We start from the raw sequence: 23,465 nt of genomic DNA, 5'->3' as shown, positions 1-23,465 counted from the left end.
ATGAAGCCCATGTCTGGCAACAACAGTGGACTATACATATCTGACAGTCACAGATGTTTGTGCACACACTCCTCAGTACATACCAGTCATGCTTTGCACACACATTGGATAGGAATACACACACATATATCCAAGGACAACACACTATAATAGGCAAACATTGCACATACATAGCTGTGTGGAAGAGAGTGACAGACAGTGACAAAGAACCTCCTATCATGAGGCCTATCCAAACCAGCACACATCCAATTGGCTAAAACCACATGATGTGCAAATGTCAATCACTGTGGACATTTGCCTCTGGTATCCCTCAGCACTATAGTGTCTGTAGTGCTTGTTCTAACTCTGTAACATGACTGTACAAGTCAGTAGTCATCTAGCAGTTCTATACACATACCTGTGAAATATAAACCTGTGTGTGCCTGAGTGTTTTGTGTCTGCTTCTAGATGAATGGGTTATGGGCCATGCACACACTGCATTCTCCATTGCGCTACTATGGCAAGCCTGCTGATGTCTTCACTTTGAAATACACCTTTGGGGAAGAAGAAGCCCTATAAGCTCTGTGGTGCATGCTATGATTGTGTAATGCTATAGCATGATGTACTAATTAGGTAGGAGTTCAAATCCCAGACATGGCAAATGTGTGAGTGTGTGTGTGTGTGTGTGTGTGTGTGTGTGTGTGTGTGTGTGTGTGTGTGTGTGTGTGTGTGTGTGTGTGTGTGTGTGTGTGTGTGTGTGTGTGTGTGTGTGTGTGTGTGTGTGATTGTCTGTGTTGGGATCAGTGTTTATGAGGCCATTCACACTCACTACAATTTCAAATGCCCTACTTTGGCAGGGCTGCTGATGTCATTCACATTGAAATACACCTCTGCGGAAGGAATAACCCATTAATCTCCATGGTGTGTCCTAGAACTGTGTAATGCTGTAGTGTGATGTATTAGTTAGGGAGGAGTTCTAATCCCTAACATGATAACTGTGTGTGTTTGTCTGTGTAGGGATCAATGCTTTTGAGGCCATTTTCACTTACTACAATTTCAAATGCCCTACTTTGGCAGGGCTGCTGATGTCATTCACTTTGAAATATACCTTTGGGGAAGGAGTAACCCAGTAAATCTGCATTGTGTACCCTATCATTGTGTAATGCTGTAATGTGATGTACTACTTAGGTAGGAGTTCTAATCCCAGACATGGGAACTGTGTGTGTTTTTCTGTGTAGGGATCAATGCTTTTGAGGCCATTCATACTCACTACAATGCCAAATGCCCTACTTTGGCAGGGCTGCTGATATCATTCACTTTGAAATACACCTTTGGGGAAGAGTAGCCCAGTAATCTCCGTGGTGCCTCCTATAACTGCATAATGCTGTAGTTTGATGTACTAGTTAAGTGGGAGTTCTAATCTCAAACTATGTGTGTGTGTGTGTGTGTGTGTGTGTGTGTGTGTGTGTGTGTGTGTGTGTGTGTGTGTGTGTGTGCGTATGTGTGTTTGTCTGTGTAGGAATCAATGCTTTTGAGGCCATTCACACTCCCTACAATTTCAAATGCCCTACTTTGGCTGGACTGCTGATGTCATTCACTTTGAAATACACCTTTGGGGAAGGAGTAGCACAGTAAGCTCCTTGACATGTGCTATAACTGCGTAATTCTGCAGTGTGATATACTAGTTACCCTTAACATCAACATCCCTCCCCCACACCCCAGTAAGGAAACCTTCATAACACACATCTCCAAAGCCGTCATGCTAAACATGTCAGACGTGACTAACGTCATGACACCAATGCAGATGGGAACTGAAAGGATGACTGCTGAATCCTACATGAAGGCACTGTATGAGCACATCCACTCGTACATGAATCATGCCATCCAATATAGAACCAAGATGCTCCCCACTAAGAAAAAGAAGCCAATGTGGTGGACCCCTGCCATAAACATACTGTGCAACAAAAGGAGGAAACTGTTCCAGAAATGGGGGAATTTCCAGGATGCAAAATACTCCCTAACCAGCCGCAGTAAGAAGCTGAGATCCATCATAACATCCACCAAAGCTAGTTATGAAAATAATATAGCCAAAGATGCCAAAGACAACTGCAAGCCATTCCATAGCTATCTCAGGAATCTAAATGTCAATGCTCAGATCTGCTCTGAGCTACAACAGGATGGTATTAAATATACTGCTCTCACGAATATTGCCAATACCTTGGTAGATTGGTTCAGTGCCAACTGAACCCCCTCCCACCCCCAAAAGGGCCCATCTTAACATGGAAAGATTGCCAGATTCCGGTAATAATGGCCACATAGGTAAAAACACACTCTCCAGAACTCAGACAACAGCAGCCATGGGACCAGTTAACATCCTGGGCTGTGTACTACATGAGCTACACAATGAACTGACACCTCACCTATGTGCCATGTCCAATCGTAGCCACACATCAGGCTTTGTGGTCACTGTGTGGTGTGCACAGCTACAGTTATCTCAGTCCACAAGGGGGGATCCGCCTTGGATCCTGGGAACTACAGCCTCAGCAGTATGACGTGCCTGATCTGCAAGGCCATGGAATGTATTATGGAAATTAAAACAAAGAGACTGGCAACCTGCAAACACTGGACCCCAACCAGGTTGGGTTTGTGAAGGGCCGGTCATGTCACCTCAACCTGATTGACAACTGTGAATCCATCTACAGAGCTGTGGATGAGGGTAAGGTGGTTCACACTACCTATCCAGACCTCGCCAAGGCCTTTGACACCATCCCCCAGTCTGGAATCATAGATAAATGTATCAAGCTGGCCATTAATCCCTATGTCACCTAATGAGTTGCCAACTGCTGTACTGACAGAACCCACACTGTAAATGTAGGTGACACCAACATTAGCCCCATACAAATGACATTTGGAGTACCTTAAGGTTCAGTTCTGGCACCTCCCTTGTTTAGCATCTACTTCTCTGAAGTACAGTCCAACAGTAAGAAACTCTGGCAAACAAAGGTCGCAGATGACTGCACACTGGGAACCAATATTGAATCTCCACATGATGTGGATATTCTACAGAAGGGCCTTACAGAAAGACATGCTTGGTGCCTGAGCCATGGCCTCAAGATCAATGCCAAGACATTTATAGTTATCCCCTTTGGGAAGGGGCATGTACCTGTGAAGTATCACATAGGTGGCAGTACACTAAACACCTAAAGTGTGATAAGAGACTTAGGGACACAGGTTGACACTGGTCTCACCTTTGATAACCACATCAGCACAACAGTCAGGAAATCCACCTATGTGGTACACCTCACCACTAAGGGCTTTACATCCAGGAAAAAGGAGGCCATTGTCCCACTGTAGTCATCTCTCAGTAGACCCAATACAGGCTACAATGGCTCATTATGTATGTACCTCACATGACATCTGAAACAACTAGAAAGGCTGCAGACATACCTTACTAAAGAATCACAGGCCTAAACCAGATGCTCAATGCTGACTGTCTGAAAATCATCCAGCTATACTCTGTCACATATTGTGTTCTCAGAGGCTATCGCTGCTTAACATACCATGCCATGTCAAATCCACAGCTGATGGACATGCTACACTTAAAGAATTCCAAACCCTCACAGCCACATGCTCCAGGGATACAAATCTTGTCATCACAATGAACAATACATGCTGGAGAGATGTGTTCCTGACCCAGAGACTCCCCGGACTCTGGAATAGACTGCCCATACATGTCAAGCAGAGTGCCTCTTTGGCACTCTTCAAAAGGAACCTGGATGATTGGATGGGAGATAGGAATTTGACCCCGGGGATCATGTCAGCTACCCTGCTAGACAGGGGTCCAGGGAAGTAAATATTGTGGGAAGACATAGCCAGGGAATTGTCATGTCTAGGCATGTACAGGCCCTAGGGCCAATAGCCTAGTATCAACCTATGAAACTATAAACCTATGACCTACACTTTCCATTGTCCAACCATGGCAAGGTTGCTGATGTCATTCACTTTGAAATACACCTTTGGGGAAGGTCTAGGTCAGTAAGCTTTGCGGTGTGTACTATGTGTGCAATGCTGTAGTGTGTTGCACTAGTTATGTAGGAGTTCTAATCCCAGACATGGCAAGTGTAAATGTTATTGTGTATTTGTTTGTCTGTATAGGGATCAATGCTTTTGAGGCCATTTATAGTCACTACAGCTTCCATTGCCCTACTCTGGCAAGCCTGCTGATGTCATTCACTTTGAAATACAACTTTAAGGAAGGAGTTGCCCAGTAATCTCTGTGGCACGTGCTATATCTGTGTAATGCTATAGTATGATGTACTAGTTATGCAGGAGTTCTAATCCCAGACATGGTGACTGTGCAATTTGGTGTATGTGTTTATCATACATATCTTGTGTGGAGGTAAATGTGAGTGTGTAACAACAGAACTCATTCTGGAGTGGATTTTGCAAATTTCTTATATGGTGAGCCTGTTATATGTCACAATGTCCACCTTACAAGGATAACAGATTTCAAACAGCAGTGAGCTTGGGGTAGACAATCCATATCTCTACATGTGACATCATGGTTTGGCGAACAATATAGGCAACCCTTGTATTACCCAGAGAACACTCTCCACCCATGTCTCATACACAAACAAACTCGGCTAGGCAACAACCACTATTTTGGTAGTTCCCTGCATATTGCCCACAGATAGTAACCATGAAGTGATTGCAGTGGACTACAGAGGACATGGCACCCTGTTCCATCCCTACAATAGGCAAATTGTTGCATACAGTGCTCCTTCACTATGTTTCCATCTGGACGCCTGCAACAACTGTAGAACCAGCAAATGTAACCCACAAAGGACATACCATGCCTTATACACATGTCTGTATGGACAGATGCCACTGACACCAGGAAATACGTGTACCATGCTGTCAATGTAGGTGCAGGGTCAACTTGGTGTCCATTGCCAGTTTTCACCACATGAGGTCAGGAATCTGATGATAACAATCTGTCTACACAACATACCCCAGACACCACAGGTATACTTCCACATGTCACAGAAAATGCATGTGGTACATGTGCACATCCCAGACACTGTCCATGTGATGGAATATAGAACACATACATGGCAAGCATTGCACAGCACTGGCCACCCACAATAGTAAACCAGATGGATGGTAAATACAATACCCATCTGTGCGGGCTAATCTAGACACTACACCCCAGAGCCACACTGCAGACCATTGTCATGTGACCTGATGACAAGGTATATCCTTTACCTAGCCTTGTACAGCCTTCTGGCACAGTCAACCACTACACACATGTGAAGCAATGCACCCATGCATGTCAGTACTGGCAAACCTGTGTCTGTGTGTGTGGAGTATAATGATTTGGACACCATTCACACTCACTACACCTCCATGTAGCCTATTGAAGCATGCCTTCTGATGTCAGACACCTTGAGATACCCTTTGCCCATATATCATCCTGATAACCCCTGTGGTGCATGTGATACCTGCGTATTACTGTATTCTGGCAAACTATCTAGTTAGGGAGTCAAATCCTGACCCGGCCAACTGTGATAATGTCTGTGAGTCCCTGAGAGGGTGTGGCTGTGTCGACCTTGACACCTGTTCTTGTGGACAGGCATATGTACTACACCTACCTTATCCATCCTTTGTCATTGTTGCGGATGTCACTCACCATTGAATATACCTTTGGACAGCTCCCCAACATATAAGCTCTGTGGCACATGCAATAACTGCATAGACATGTGATAGCAATACATAGGCAGGGGGTTGAAACCCTGTACTGGTAAGCATGTGACACAAACATGCTTAGGTTTTACTCTCCCACCCCCTCCCTGTCTTACTTTGTCTCTTTCTGTCTATCTTACTCCCTCTCCGGTGGATGTGAAGAAGTACATCTGCTTTGCTTAGGCAGCAGCTTGTGTTTTGTAAGTGATGCTCATGATCAGCTGATGGCCTCTGTACAAATTGCAGTCCCCCACTAGCTGATTGCATGTGGAACAGCTGTGGTAAGATTCCCATAGCCAATTGCATGTAAGCACACTCCTATAACTAGGAACATCATGTGTGTGTTGGCCCTTTTCATTCACTGTGAGCAGGACTTCATGTCAGTGTTTGGCAAACAGCATTGCAGACAGTAGTGGGATATACCTCTAACAACATACACTGTGGAGGCAGGCCAATGTTCCAGACATGACTACAGAATGTAAGTGTTGCTCTTCTGCATTTGGAGTAATATTGGTTTATCAGGGTTTGTGGATAAGGCTGGTCTTCATGCTTTAATACATGTCATGACAGTGTTATGTGTTTGAGGGAACTCCTACTTGTAGGGTTACCTGCAGACTGGCCATTGTTTGGAGTCTTATGTTTCTTGTGTTACTCACAGATCACCTCTCTTAGAACTGCAGAAGCATAGTCTGAGGATTGTAGTCAGTACATAGTGACAGCCATGAGAGTTACTGACTTTATATCCCTCATAGGACATGTCACAACAAACCTGTTACAACAGTAAATGTATGAGGTTATCATAGCAACATGTCAATATTGGCCTAGTGTTTGTGCCTCCATCCACAAGTCTGTCAACCTTTGTACATATGTCATGCAGTAAGAGGTGCATATGTTCTGTACACCATTATTTATTGACATGATACCTGATAACAAGCCAGTCAGATATCAGACTGCTAGACATGTTATGTACAGTAGGGTACATAACCATACATAACTGCATTCTCTGGTTCGTGTACAGTAGTGAGGTCTGTGTACTTATGGTGATTGTCGAGTGTGTGTATGTGCAAATCAGTACCTTGTTTTGAGGACATAACTTGGCTGCATGTGGGTAGTAGTACAGTGAGGAGGTTGTGTACTTATGGTGATGTCTACAGTATGTGTGTATTGCAAATACGCACTTTGACCTGTCATGCTACTCCAGTGTATGGTACCCTATCAGCTCACATATTTGTAGGGCCAAACACACACGTCCCATACTACAGACAGGCATTGGACCACATTGTGTCGTGACCCAGTATATGTAGGGTTAGTGTATGAGTGGCACATATGAGGATGGTGTTGATCAGACAGTCCATATAGTGTAATATTAAGCTTGCTTACCATATGTGGCTGAGGCTGTGTTCACATTGGTTGTGGGTATGCACTTTCCCATAAGAAATATAGACCAGTGTTGTGGCAGTCTGTCTGAAGTATGCACAGTGCTTTGTTACATGCCTAGCAGCTTAGGGTAATTACCCAGTGTGATGTTATGTCCAGATATTTGCCAAATGTACTGCTGCCAGGCAACCGTAACTGTTGTGTATTTATGACAAAGCAGTGGGATGCTGTACAGATGTATGTCACTAACTAGTGGGTAGTATGTGGCCATGTGACCTCTGCACCACCAGTCATTATGTGTCAGGACAGACAGGAGTGTGTGAATGCATAAACTGTGTGGGCATATCTAGTCCAGTATTTATGTGATATACCCATGTACATGGCTGTTAACATCCACATTGTCAGGCCTGGTCCGCAAGTCTCGCACTAACGGAATTTGTGTATACCTCTGGATTGAACAGAGTGTGCCAGACTGTCCACATATATTGGTCATATCTCTGCTGTAGTCCACAGTATCATTACTGTGATATCAGTGGTACTGTACTATGATGACATTAGGATGTCTGTCAGTAACTGATGGCGTACATGTCAATAGCAGATGTGACCTCCCACACATAACATGTCTGTTAAGACATCCCCTGTTACAGTAGCAACAGTCTACGTATATACCTGCAATACATACATGACATCCCCTTGCACGAAGAGGATATTGATGCTGAGGTAAGACTCCACTCCATGTTCTGGACAATATATATATATATATATATATATATATATATATATATATATATATATATATATATAGATATATATATATAGATATATATATATATATATATATATATATATATATATATATATATATATATATAACACACACACACATATATATATATATATATATATATATATATATATATATATATATATATATATATATATATATATATATATTATGATGTTATATATATATATATATATATATATATATATATATATATATATATATATATATATATATATATATATACCTGTGAAAATACGGCCCAGACCGCAGAAGCCTTTATAAATGCCTTCTATGAACACCTTCAGGACTGCATGGATCAGGCAATCCCAAATAAAACCAAGACTCTTTCCTCCAAAGGCAGACGTCCAGTCTGGTGGACCCCAGCCATTAACAAACTTTACAATAGAAGGAGAAAACTATTACATGATAGAACAAAATCCCAAAAAGGAAGTCACCACTGATCATTATTAGTAAAAACTATGAGCACTCATAAAATGGTCTAAGGCCAATTTTGAGAGAAAAATTGCCATGGATTCAAAGGACAATCATAAGGCCTTTTCAGCAATGTTAGGAACCTGGGTGGAAACTCCCAGATATGCTCAGAATTAGTCCAAAATGATAAAAATATCACTGAACCCACAGACATTGCCAACATACTGGCAGACAGGTTCAGTGCAAACTTCTCCCTCCCCTCCTAAAGGGAGATAACTATCCCAGCAGAGTGTAGCCTGCCCAGACATCTCAAATGAGGTGAAAGCTGCTCTCTAAAGCTAAAAACACAGCATCAATGGGACTGGATGGTGTCCCAGGCTGTGTGCTACATGAGCTAAAAGAAGAGCTAAACCCAAACGAAACAGCTGTTTAATCTCAGCCTTACCACAGGATATGTGCCCAAGGAGTGGCGTGACGGCAACTGTGGTCCCACTCCACAAAGGTGGTGCCTCAACGGACCCTGGAAACTTTGCCCCATAAGCTTAACAAGTCTAGTCTGCAAAGCTATGGAGAGGATCATAATGGAGCTCATAAACAAAGTTATAGGGTACTTGCAGACATTGGACCCGACCCAGTTCAGCTTCTTCAAGGGCAGATCATGCCTTTTGAACTTGGTTGATTCTTTGAAACAGTCACCAAGGCCATTGATGAGGAAAGGCAGTCCATACAGCCTACCATGACCTTGCAAAGCCTTCGACACAATACCCCACTCGGGTATTGTAGAAAAACTTACCAGCTTAAATGTAAACCCATATGTCACAAGATGGGTTGCAAACTGGCTTAAGGACAGAACCCACAGGGTTAGAGTTGCTGGAGCCATGTCAGACTCCAAGCCAGTCACAAGTGGTGTCCCACAGGCTCAGTCCTTGGACCTCTATTGTTCGGCATCTACTTCTCAGAAGTACAGGCCAACATGGGAGGACTTTGGCTGACAAAGTTTGCAGATGACTGCAAACTGGGCACCATAGTGGAAAGTGCATCGGACACGGATATCCTTCAGAAGGGACTCACGAAACAGATAGCTGGTGCCAGAGCCATGGCCTGAAGTTAAATGCCAAAAATGTATAGTCATACCTTTGGAAAACAAGGTAACCCCAAGCTACCATATAGGTGGCAATCCACTAAGCACAGAAGAGGTTATCAGGGACCTGGGGACCCAGGTTGACAGTGGCCTTTCTTTTGACACTCACGTTGCTAAAGTGGTTAGAAAGACCTTTTACATTGCCCACCTGATCATGAAGGGATTCACATCCAGATCTAGTGAGGTCATTGTTCCTGTACTCACTTATCAGACCAATGATCGAGTACAATGCCCCATTGGGATGTATCTCACCCGACATCTGCAGCAATTGGAGAGACCCCAAAGTCCCTCACCAAAAGGATAAAGGGACTCCAAAATCTGTCATATGCTGCCAGATTGAAGAAACTCCAGCTCTATTCAGTTGCATACCGCCTGCTCAGAGGTGACATGTGCCTGACATACAAGGCCATGTCCAACCTGGAATTAATGGACATGCTCCACCTCAAAAAATCCAAATCCACCAAAACCACTAGAGCAAGCAACTTAAACCTTAGCACGGATATAAATAGGATGTGCTGGAGGGATAGATTTATCACTCAGAGACTCCCTATGCTGTGGAATAAAATCCCGGTCCATGTGAGGCAGAGCACCTCGCTGGCTCTGTTCAAGAGAAATCTTGACCTGTGGATGGGAGATCGTAGGTTTATCCCAGGAATCATCTCTGTGTCACTGCTGGACAGAGGCACAACAAACTAATGGGCACAGTATTTTTTCATATAAGGGGTGGCGTAAGCCACAAAACTTTGGGCTAGGCTTATAAATGCCTTAGGGCAGATAGCCTAGTATAAACCTATGAACCTATGAACCTATGTAGGGTTATCTGCAGACTGGCCATTGTTTGGAGTCTTATGTTTCTTGTGTTACTCACAGATCACCTCTCTTAGAACTGCAGAAGCATAGTCTGAGGATTGTAGTCAGTACATGGTGACAGCCATGAGAGTTACTGACTTTATATCCCTCATAGGACATATGTCACAACAGACCTGTTACAACCGTAAATGTATGAGGTTATCATAGCAACATGTCAATATTGGTCTAGTGTTTGTGCCTCCATCCACAAGTCTGTCAACCTTTGTACATATGTCATGCAGTAAGAGGTGCATATGTTCTGTACACCATTATTTATTGACATGATACCTGATAACAAGCCAGTCAGATATCAGACTGCTAGACATGTTATGTACAGTAGGGGTTATATTTGAGGACATAACCTGGGCATTCTGTGGTTGTGTGTACAGTAGTGAGGTCTGTATACTTATGGTGATTGTCGACAGTATGTGTATTGCAAATACTTACCTTGGCCTGTGTACAGACTGTGGTAGATGTCATTGTTCTTGGTCCTGTTCTATCTGATGCTACATGCTGCTCCAGTGTATGGTACCTTATCAGCTCACATGTTTGTAGGGCCAAACACACACATGTCCCATACTACAGACAGGCATTGGATCACATTCTGTCGTGACCCAGTATATGTAGGGTTAGTGTATGAGTGGCACATATGAGGATGGTGATGATCAGACAGTCCATATAGTGTAATATTAAGCTTGAATACCATATGTGGCTATGGCTGTGTTCACATTGGTTGTGGGTATGCACTTTCTTACAGGTGTCTGTTACTCTGTGCTGTGACATGACTGTAGAGCCTGCTATATTTGTAGGTACACGTGTATTCCCCCATAAGAAATGTAGGCCAGTGTTGTGGCAGTCTGTCTGAAGTATGCACAGTGCTTTGTTACATGCCTAGCAGCTTAGGGTAATTTCCCAGTGTGATGTTATGTCCAGATATTTGCCAAATGTACTGCTGCCAGGCCACCATAACTGTTGTGTATTTCTGACAAAGCAGTGGGATGCTGTACAGATGTATGTCACTAACTAGTGGGTAGTATGTGGCCATGTGACCTCTGCACCACCAGTTATTATGTGTCAGGGCAGACAGGGGTGTGTGAATGCATAAACTGTGTGGGCATATGTAGTCCAGTATTTATGTGGTATACCCATGTACATGGCTGTTAACATCCACATTGTCAGGCCTGGTCCACAAGTCTCGCACTAAGGGAATTTGTGTATACCACTGGATTGACCAGAGTGTGCCAGACTGTCCACATATATTGGTCATATCTCTGCTGTAGTCCACAGGATCATTACTGTGATATCAGTGGTACTGTACTATGATGACCTTAGGATGTCTGTCAGTAACTGATGGCGTACATGTCAATAGCAGATGTGACCTCCCACACACAACATGTCTGTTAAGACAACCCCTGTTACAGTAGCAACAGTCTACATATATACCTGCAATACATACATGACATCCCCTTGCACGAAGAGGATATTGGTGCTGAGGTAAGACTCCACTCCATGTTCTGGACATATAGTAAATATTTATGTATATATATATATATATATATATATATATATATATATATATACATATACACATCTATATATGTCTACACATATACAGATATATAGATATATATGCACATATAGTTATATATATCTGCATATATATATATATATATATATATATATATATATATATATATGTATATGTATATCCACACACACACACATATATATATATATATATATATATATATATATATATATATATATATATATATATACATATATGATGTACATACATGTATATATATATATATATATATATATATATATATATATATATATATATATATATATATATATATATATATATATATATATATTATATCCTAATGCTTAAAAGTGAAAGCTGATTGATCGAACTTATTTTTTGAAACTGCAAAATATCAGCAGCAGAAACTCAAATTTTTTCCTAGGGAAAGAATTTGGTTGTCCTTTCTGTTGCTTCGTATTTTCAGTGTTATGGTGGAAAGTTACCGGTCAGATTCGGGTAAGTGTGCAATTGTGTGGATGTGAGTGTTAGGGTGATTTAGGTGAGTTAGGGTTAGGGTTCAGGTTAGGTGTGTGTGCGATTGAGTGGACATGAGGGTTAAGGTGGATTTAAGTGAGTTAGGGTTAGGGAGCGAGTGAGGTAAGTGTGCGATAGTGATGGACCTTAGGATTAGGGTTTGGGTTAAGGTAAGTGGGTAGTTAGTGGTGTGTGCATAGTTTAGTGTAGGGTTAGGTATCAGATTTTAGGTGTATGTGTGTGGATTTCTGTTTGTTTGGTGTGCTTGTGTTGTGTGTATATGTTTTGGATCAGCGATTTTTTTCCCTGGGAAACAAATCGCTGATCTGACAGTTTGAGATTGTAAGCTTTCGCTTAAATTAGGTCGATCAATCAGCATTCGCTTTTTTAAGTGTTCGATGATATAATATAGACCCTATATATATATATATATATATATATATATATATATATATATATATATATATAATATACACACACACACACACACACACACACACACACACACACACACATATATATATATATATATATATATATATATATATATATATATATATATATATATACATATATATATATGTATAAATACAGAGAGATCTATTTATGGCCATACATATGATGCACTATACAGATGTGTATAAATACATATATATGTGTATGGTTTACTATCAAATTGTCGATTTGTTTTATCGCATTTGTGCGACGGCGAACCCCACAACACTGGAACGCAACACCAGATGCGGATGCCAAGAAACAAAACCCCAAAAACCTCGTATCCCACCCATGGTAGCATGGGTGGTGGTGTAATGTTGTAATGTTGATCGATTGTGTTTCGCAGTTCGGGTTCACTTTCTATCAATGGTTTTTAGTTTCAGTTAAGCGCAACGTTGCCGGGGGCGTTAAGCCCGCGGAGTGCCATTTTCGACATTTAATAGTAAACCTATGTGTATGTACATGTAGACATGTATCTACATATGTATATCTATATATCCATATCCTTGTCATGTGTAAACATTACTGCTGTTTATACCTTCCCAGATGTATTACACCGTATGCATCTGATATGTGTTTATTTAGATATAATAACATATGTGATGCAACAGTAATATCACTAACAAGTACTACACAATTGTAGAAGTCACAGCAATTCTTCAATACTATTCAATATTTGTACTGACAGATATATTGGAAAAACAATTGTTTTCACAGCTGTCATAGTGTAGTGGTTAACTGCTGTGACTATAATGTAGAGTGTCCTGAGGTCAAGGCCTGCAAGGATTGTTTATTTTGTTGCTAGCAGAACAAGAGCTGTTGGATACAGAGTGATTTTAGGCACTTTTAAGCAGTTGTAAGCGGGTTTGCTTGGGTTTGCATGAAGGTAAGCACTGCCAACTTCTGGTTACAGTTTCTTATACTCAGTTAGCATCTCAATTGCTTAACCTGTGTTGGCATTGCTTATCTGTGCAAACAAGCTTAAACCCACTTACTGCTGCTTAAAAGTGATTACTCCAGCTTACCCCCGTGCTAATTTCTTTAAAAGAAATGAAAAAGGGTTGATAGGAATGTGGTGAAAAAGGTGCACAAAGAGGGAAAGACAGTAGGGAAAATAGCTAGTGATGTGCAGAATGGATGTAGGGAAGGTCCATAGCTGACCATTTCTTCTGCAGCAACAGACATGCATATACACTGATTTGGAGATAGATTTGGGCACTCATACCCCTGAGAGAGAGGTGAGGACAACAATAATATGTTGTGAAGCCAATTAGACCAGATTACATGTGTCCAGTGGACATGTGTGTGAAATGGACAGCTATGTATGTTGCGAAATTTATTTTTGGGAACAGATTGCCTTTTTTTTTAAAGTGAGAGTGGGATGTTGGGGAGGGATAGTAGGTATATTTGTGGAGGTAGGTTGGGTAGGATAACAGACAAGACAGACAAGACAGCATACAGGGGTGGTATATAACACATGTGGGGGTAAATTCCTTGGATGGGGAGGGGTGTTTGGAAGTCGGAAGCCCATGAGCCCCCTAGTGGAAACAGTGGGACTGAGGTCCCCATCCATAGGCAGTCACCACTGCACCTTTATGGCCCTGAAGGTGGCTGTGCTGGGGGCTGAGTAGGAGGGCAGGGTGACCCTTTAGTTGTGCCATGTGGCCCTCAAACTGGCATAGCAGATCTCCAAACTCCATGCGGAGCTCGCTACGCACCTGACCCTGGACCTGGCAACGGGTGACAGTATCCTGTCCGCACCTGCTCCTGGGGGGGTGAGCCCCATCCTCTGATGCAGTTCCACCCAAAGGTGATGCAAGACCAGTGAACACGAACGTCCTGCAGTGGGCCCCAGATGTGCTGATGCCCGGTGCCATGGCCAGATGAGGTGGGAGAGGTGGGTCCGTTGGGATCAGCCTTCCCAAACGTGCTATGGTGTTTCAATTTTACAACATATGTGGGTTAGCAATAGTCAACACATTCCAGGATTAGGTATAACAGCATGCATAGATATTCCCATTAACCCAAAACACCAGATATGGAACAGTTGCATAGCAAATAGAACACATGCATATATGGAACTGCAGTGGTCATTGCAACAGAATGCAGCTACATTGATGGCGGCATGCCACCAATGTGGGAGTATTTCAATATGGCACATGCATAGAACAAATTTCAATATTTATAAAACAATAGGACATATGTCCCAACAGTAGATTTAATAGTGCACATACCAGTTGTGTCGTGTATTTAATTTATTGTTGCAGATATAGTGGGGGGGGATGATGTCAATTAACAACTTGTATATCCCTGTAGTTCTCATTACTTTCCTAGTTAGTGCTGTAATCTGTACCTTACAGGTATTATTACAGTACCCTATGGCCTTAGTTTGGACAGTAGTATGGATGTAGACAACTATATACATGAACTGAGTTTTACCTGCAGTATACACCTCTTACCTGGTATACCTGGGGAGGTATTGTTTGTTAACGTAACTTGACTGTTTCTACACATATTCCCAGATTCCAGGTTGACGTTATGCACATACCTGTCTATCTCTTATTGCACACACTCTGGATCTGTTTTGACAACATGCAGGTGAAACCGGGTTGACTATTGCCCTCATAAACCTTTGGTGAGTTATACAATGACATGCTTGTTTTCATAGACATTTTTCAAATATTTACAGGCCTGGCAGTCAGTTATATGACATAAAATGCTGCCTATGTGTCAGAGATTAGCATGCTGATATGCCAGGGGGGCAAGGTAACAGCCATCAGATATGGTCCAATTAACTGGACATTCTGGACAAATCTGTACAGTTGAGGGGTATGATTCTGCATGCAGCTTACTATCACTCCCTGGATTTGAACCATGGCTGTGTCTGCTAGAAATAAAACAGTGTACATCAAAGTTGAGTGTGCTATATAGATATTGCTGTGTATCTTTTTTCTGATTTCTGTCTATAAGTCTCCCGTGGTTTTGCAATCTGACCTTGTAATTACAACATTCTTATACAGGGTTTCCTAGACAGTTTTATTATGTAGCACAGTGTGGATTACAGTGATGAGGAATTCCTTATTATTCAGAGAAACTGCAACACTAACAATGCCATACAATACCAGAATAAACAGTACCAGTCCAGGATTTCAGTCTTTTATTTCTAGGTACAGTTTTTGTATCTGACAGACCTGTGGGGGGACTGTTTCTTAGCACTATCTGAATGTTGCCACAGATATTACCAGATTCCACATTATTATTTTGCACATGCGTCTCACTCTGTTACTGCACACACTCTGGTCACAGCTTCACAACATGGGGGTGGAGATGGGACATCCTTTGCTTATTACTCTCTTAACATTTTGGTGAGTTGCTAGAGTGACAGGTTTGTTCTTATAGATATATTTCTGTCAGTTATGATGTCTAACAATCAGTTGTATGTCATTATTTGCTGCCTAAACTTCTGGCATCATCCCACTGATCTGCCAGGGGGACAGGGTGACAGGCAGCGGATATGGCCCAATTACATGGACATTCTGGATAAATCTGTACAATTGTGGGGTATGATTCTGCATATAGCTTACTACCACTCCCAGGATTCGAACCATGGCTGTGTGTGCTAAAAATACAACAGTTGACTTCTCAGTTGAGTGTATTATTTGGATTATGTTGTCTATCTTTTCACTGTTTCTGTCTAAGTCTCTCTCAGTTGTACAATATGACCTCTTGTGATTACAACAGTCATATACAGACATTCCTACACATTTTATTTATGTAGCACAGTGTGGGTAACAGTGCTTAATACAAAAGTACTATTAAGAGATTGCAACACTGCATTACCATATGATACCAGAGTAAACACAAGCAGTCCAGCAGTTAGACCTTTATTGTCAGGCTGTTAACTTTTTATTTACATACAACCTATATGAGACTCTTCCTGACATATTGTCTGGTGTATTCAGTACATACCATACACAATACAGGTTTTATACTGGCAGTTAACTTTCTACTACTTTTAGATTTATTTCTTATGACAGTAAATGCAAGAGTATTACTAACCTGCCTCACGATGCAACCTCTGCAATCTACAGGCATGGGCTTCCTGGTTCACAGCCCACTCATCTGCCACTGTCAAAGACATAAGAGGAATATTTAGCCATACCAATCCATAATATAGATGAGCTGGCAATTATTAAACAGGTAGTAGACTGATACTTACACATGGCTGGGACATCACCCGTCCACCAAGCCTCTTGGATCCGCTGATCCAAGAGCTCCCTCTTTCTCCGCTTCAGGTCAGCATAGTGATGCTGACCTGCTCAGCAGTTCGAGGTTTGCCAGTGGCACTGGTGAGGTCATGGGCGAGATGGTCCCAGGCTTCTGCTTTATATTGGGAACCCTGGTATTGGCCCTGCAGCAGTCTCTGGGCATGGTCTTTAAGAAGAAGTCCTGTCATGTCTTTGGACTCCTGGATGCCCCAGTGCTGCACCCAGAAGCGCACTCCTTCTCCCACTCCAGTCATGGTGCCTACAGGAGGAGGCGGCAACCAGTTTTGAGATGTATTTCCGCCTGTTGGGTTTAAATAGGGCCAATTTCCTGCACTTTGCCATGATTGGACGGTTTTGAAAATCCTAAGCTATGGGCAAACCTGCTTACCTAAAGTTGGCATTGCTTAAAGGGGTATACCAATGTGCAAACTGATTTAGCTGGCCTACACATTGCTTACACTTAGTAAGCAGGGCTGTGCAGTGCTTATCATTGCTTAATTTTTAATTTGCATACTATTTGCTGTTTGGCATTGATTTATTATTCATTACATGTTATATATGTGTTTGGTATCCATGATTCATGTGTACGTACACTGTATGGGGTCCTTGTGTTTATTAGGGGATTTCAACACTTTATTACAATGACACGTCACATCTGGACTTAATGCAGTACTCCAGTTCACATATTTATTTTATGTAGAAGTTTATACAACATAAAACTGTATATAGATTCCTTTCACATGTTAAGTTGGATTTTCCTGTAGTGAGGATCTGTTTGGTAATACCTCAGTCTTATGTGCTGCTGTGATGGCTTACTGGTTAAGTACTGTGACTATAGTGTAAAGGGTCCTGGGCTCAAGGGCTGTTTATTTTGTTGCTGGACAGAACAGCGGCTGTTGGATACAGAGTGATTAAGGCACTTTTAAGCAATTGTAAGGGGTTTTGCATGGGTTTGTGCGAAGGTAAGCAATGCTAACTTCTGGTTAGATATGCTTACAGAGAGTTAGCTTCAATATTGCTTAACCTGTGTACGCATTGCTTAAGCCCACACAAACAGGCTTAAACCCATTTACTACTGCTTAAATATGCTTACTCCCACTTACTACTATTTAATAGTGCTTACTCCCGCTTACCCCCGCACTAATTTAGACAGAAATGTAACATGGTTCTTGGAAAGGTGGTGGATTTGGACACTGCATGGATTTATCATTCATTACAAATTATGCCTTTGATTTGTATCCCTGATTCATGTGTACATATACTGTATGGGGCACTTGTGTTTATCTGTCGATTTTACAACATTATTATAATGACACCTCACATCTGCATTTAATGCAGTACTCCAGTTCACAAATATATATTATTTAGTAGGTTATACAACAAAAAATATTGTTCATAAAGTGATTTGACATGGAAAATAATGGAGTGAGACTCGAATCAAGAATGACTGCTTGTAAGGTGAATGCTCTGACCACTACAATATTGCAGTACTGCTTCATTTGTATGTATGTTGATATTTATCTTCTTGTGCCATTTAAGCTACAGTATATGTAGCTAAACAATGGGCAAACCCATGCACCTACAGTTAAATTTTATCTGTTTGATAAAAAAAAAAATTGTTTATATTATTATATTTTAAATATTGCTCTTATAAACTTGGGGGTGGTGCTGCTGGGGGTATGCATCCCCTATGAGTGGTCTCGCTCATTGTAATAGCTAAACTGCAGTTATTGCCTGGGGGGGTGTATATTGTGATAGCTCTGCTCTCAGACACGCCCCCTGCACTCCTACACCCTTATTGTCCGTTTTGGAGCTTAGGCAGTGCGCCTTCATTACTATGCATGGTGTGCTGCCGTGCTGCTCCTAAATGGTTGCTTCTATGCAGGAATAAGCTATTCCTGCATGGAAGTTTACTGAATCCGGGTGTAAGTGTTTATAAAATAAACTGAAAGGAGAACAAATATACATAAAAGTGGAGCATAGGACTAGACCGTGCCATTTACTGGAGGGCAGTAATAAGGTACATGAAATCAGTGAAATAAGGGGACAAAGAATAAGGAAGTGGGGGACAGTTAGCAAAAATATGGATGAACTACAAGAACATTAACATATAGAAAGCCACAAGAGAGTGAGGGATAGGGATAAGGTGGCAGAGAACAGAATAAAGGAAGAAATGGAGCAAGTGGTCTACTCGGAAAACAGGCAAAACACATATTATCCAAAAATGTGGCGATGCAGTCTTCATAAAGTTAACATGGTTAAAGAATAAAATGCCAAGAAGAAGCAAACTCTTCACAGGCATATTCATTTAACACTATGAAAGGACAATAGTAATAATACAACTATTTTAGTTCATTCCGCACCCCTGTAATACTTTAGTAATGTGTGCTAAACCTAACCCTACACATTACCTTTAGAAACTCTTTCTCTAATACTATCACAATACATGACAGGCTCAGACATGTACACTCAGCAACACACATTCTAAATGGTAGCAAAGCTCTTAACTACAGATTTTCACAGAATATACAGATTTTTGCCTCTTATTTTTGGTCTGTTCTTCATAAAATTTGTGGTTCGCTGACAAAATCCCTATGGATTGAAGTCACTAATGACATACATATGAGTTTCAGATTTAATATCTTTCCAGAAATGCATGCTAACATAAATCCTATTAATCTAGCAACTTTCTAAGTTTGTAATAGCATCATTGAAAATCTGTCCCTATTTTTAAGCCTTTGTCCATACATTTCAGCCTGGAAACATCAAAAATCTGGACAAAGCCCATGAAAAATAGGTACAAATATGTACGCTGAGTAACATAAAATTTGCATATATAATTATGTAACCCCACCCACACCATTGAAATTGTGAGATACCAACTTTCAAACTCAAATTGAAGAACAGACAACCAATATATGGCCCCTGACCCATGTAGTAAATTTTAACATTTTTTTTTTAAATGTGTAGCAATAATGTTCACTGGGAATGGAGAAGATGAACCTTAGGATTTTGTTTTTGGTGACTTGCAATATGTGGGTTTTGAGGTAAAACTAGGGCATTTAATGGCATGCATAAGCAATATTCTAATCTCAGCAAAAGAATATAGTTTGGTAGGACCTCCAAAAAGTTATTATCCATGGCCTACTGATCAGTGGCATAGCTAGAGCTTGTGCCACCTGGGGCTGTCTGAGTTTGCTGCCCTCCACCCCATCACTAAATCATGGTCAAATGGCACCCATCCATACACAGCTATCCCCCTGAAGCCATTCCAATGTCCCATTATTTGGCTATTTTGCCCCATTTACCATAAACACAAATGTACACACTGCTTTACTTCTACAATAATTTGGATTTCATTTAAAACTTATTTTACATTTTATAGCACAAACATGAATAGACATCTGCTAAACAAAACTATACAGTCTCACAATGAAAATAGACTTAGAGGATTAAAACTTCTCTGCCCTTGAAAGTAAACTGACATTCATTGAAACCCACATTAAAAAAAATGCATCTGGCCAGTGGCAGATAAAGTTTACCTTTGGGCTGTTTTCAAATCATAGGCCCCTGCACATTAAACATAACACCTTTCTGATCGTATTACATTATATTCCTTGTATAATACAACACACTTGTTACAGTGCATTTTAAAATTATTGTTTTGAACATTTTTCAAGTAAGCAATGAAACAAAATGCATGAACCAATAGTGACGAAACTGTCCAATTCAGAATATTTCCATCATAAAAGTTTACTCAAACTTCTACATCCACCAGTATCAGTAAATATGCGCAATCTCTGCAGAAGTAAAAGTCATCTAAATAATTCCACATTAAAGTGGTCCGTGACTAATGAAGAGGTTGCTGCTAGCAAACAACTTTATATTTCAATGTTTCACCTACAAATAAAGTACCTATTGTGCCCTTGAGGAATAAACTGCCTGTGTTACATTACAAAAAAAATGGCAGACTAGTAATATTGCAATAGGGAATGGATGGCAAACTAATAACGGGTTCATAGTTACTAGGTATCTCCTCCAAAGAGGATATTCTTAGGACTGCAACATTCACTCCCTTTAAAAGTACAACACAGTGCAGTATCAGCAATTCCCATACATACTCTGGGAGTAGAACAACTGCGGTGGTGGTGCTGCGGTAGCGTTGTCGCCTCACAGTAAGACGTTGTCCTGTTCGATTCTCAGCTAAAGCATCTTATGTGTGGAGAAATGCGTGAATTGTCGTACCTTCATTGAAGGTTGAGCGTCAGGGCTGGTCCCTCGGTACGTAAAAATCTGCTGCCAATCATTAGCGGACCAGAATTCCGCTGTGGCAACCCCTAACCAGGAAAAGCCGAAAGATACAACTCTGGGAGTAGAACCCACAGCCTTCTGCATCAAAAGCAAGTATTCTACCTGTTGTGCTACTAACAAAACAGACTTAGCATAAGTAACACTAAACTTCTCACCTGCTGAAGAATTATGCAGTACATGAAACATGGAAAAAGCCAACATTTATGGGGTGGGGGGGCAAGACTCAAAACCAGGGACACATTTTAAACATTTCTTGTATAATCATAAAAAAACTTGCTAGAATAAAATGTTTTGTCTTACCATGCACTTCTTGAAAGATAGTAAGACTGAAACTTAAATAGCTATCATCATTTAGTGAATTCCTTCTCACTTATTGCTAGAAAACCATACATTTTAAGAGGAAAAGACCAAACAAACAAACACACACACACACACACACACACACACACACACACACACACACACACACACACACACACACGCATGCACACACACACTGTCTCTTCTTTCTGTCCAGAAATGGAAACGAGCAGCAGATTTACTTACTATAAGCCTAGAAATGAGCAGCAGATTTATTTACTGAAAGCCCAGAAATGTGCAGCAGATTTATTTACTAAAAGTCTTCTGCCCAGAAACAGAAACGAGCAGCAGATTTACTGAAAGCCCAGGAACAAGCAGCAGATTTAGTTACTGAAACCCCAGAAACGGAAACCAGCAGCAGATTTACTGAAAGCCCAACAGATTTACTTAGACACATACAGTTTGTAAATGGGCACTTCTTTCAGCCCAGAAATGAAATGAGCAGCAGATTTACTTACACACACACACACACACACACACACACACACACACACACACACACACACACACACACACACACACACACACAAGATTCAGTTGTTTCGACCCAGGGGCACACAGCTTGTAAACGGACACTTCTTTCAGCCCAGTAATAAAATGAGCAGCAGATTTATTTACACACACACACACACACACACACACACACACACACACACACACACACACACACACACACACACACACACACACACACACACACACACACACACACACACACACACACACACACACACACACACACACACACACACACACACACACACACAAAGATTCAGTTGTTTCAACCCAGGGACAAACCGCTTGTAAATGGACACTTCTTTCAGCCCAGAAATGAAACTAGCAGTGGATTTACTTACACACTCACACACACCCACACACACACACACACACACACACACACACACACACACACACACACACACACAAAAGATTCAGTTGTTTCAACCCATGGACACACAGCTTGTAACCGGACACTTCTTTCAGCCCAAAAATGAAATGAGCAGCAGATTTACTTACACACAGACACACACACACACACACACACACACACACACACACACACACACACACACACACACACACACACACACACACACACACACACAAGATTCATTTGCTTCAACCCAGGGACACACAGCTTGTAAACAAACACTTCTTTCATCCCAGAAATGAAACGAGCAGCAGATTTACTTACACACACACATAAAACCCACACACACACACACACACACACACACACACACACACACACACACACACACACACACACACACACACACACACGCACAAACACACACGATTCACTTGTTTCAACCCAGGGATACACAGCTTGTAAATGGACACTTCTTTCAGCCAAGAAATGAAACAAGCAGCAGATTTTTCTTACACAGAAACACACACACACACACACACACACACACACACACACACACACACACACACACACACACACACACACACACACACACACACACACACACACGCACACACACGCACACACACGCACACACACGCACACACACACACAAGATTCAGTTGTTTCAATCCAGGGGCACACAGCTTGTAAATGGACACTTCTTTCAGCCCAGAAATAAAATGAGCAGCAGATTTACTTACACACACACACACACACACACACACACACACACACACACACAC

The sequence above is a fragment of the Protopterus annectens genome, chromosome 2.part1 (assembly GCF_019279795.1).
Source record: "Protopterus annectens isolate FY-2018-M chromosome 2.part1, PAN1.0, whole genome shotgun sequence".
Classification (NCBI taxonomy): Eukaryota; Metazoa; Chordata; order Ceratodontiformes; family Protopteridae; genus Protopterus; species Protopterus annectens.
This window is presented reverse-complemented; position numbering follows the sequence as displayed.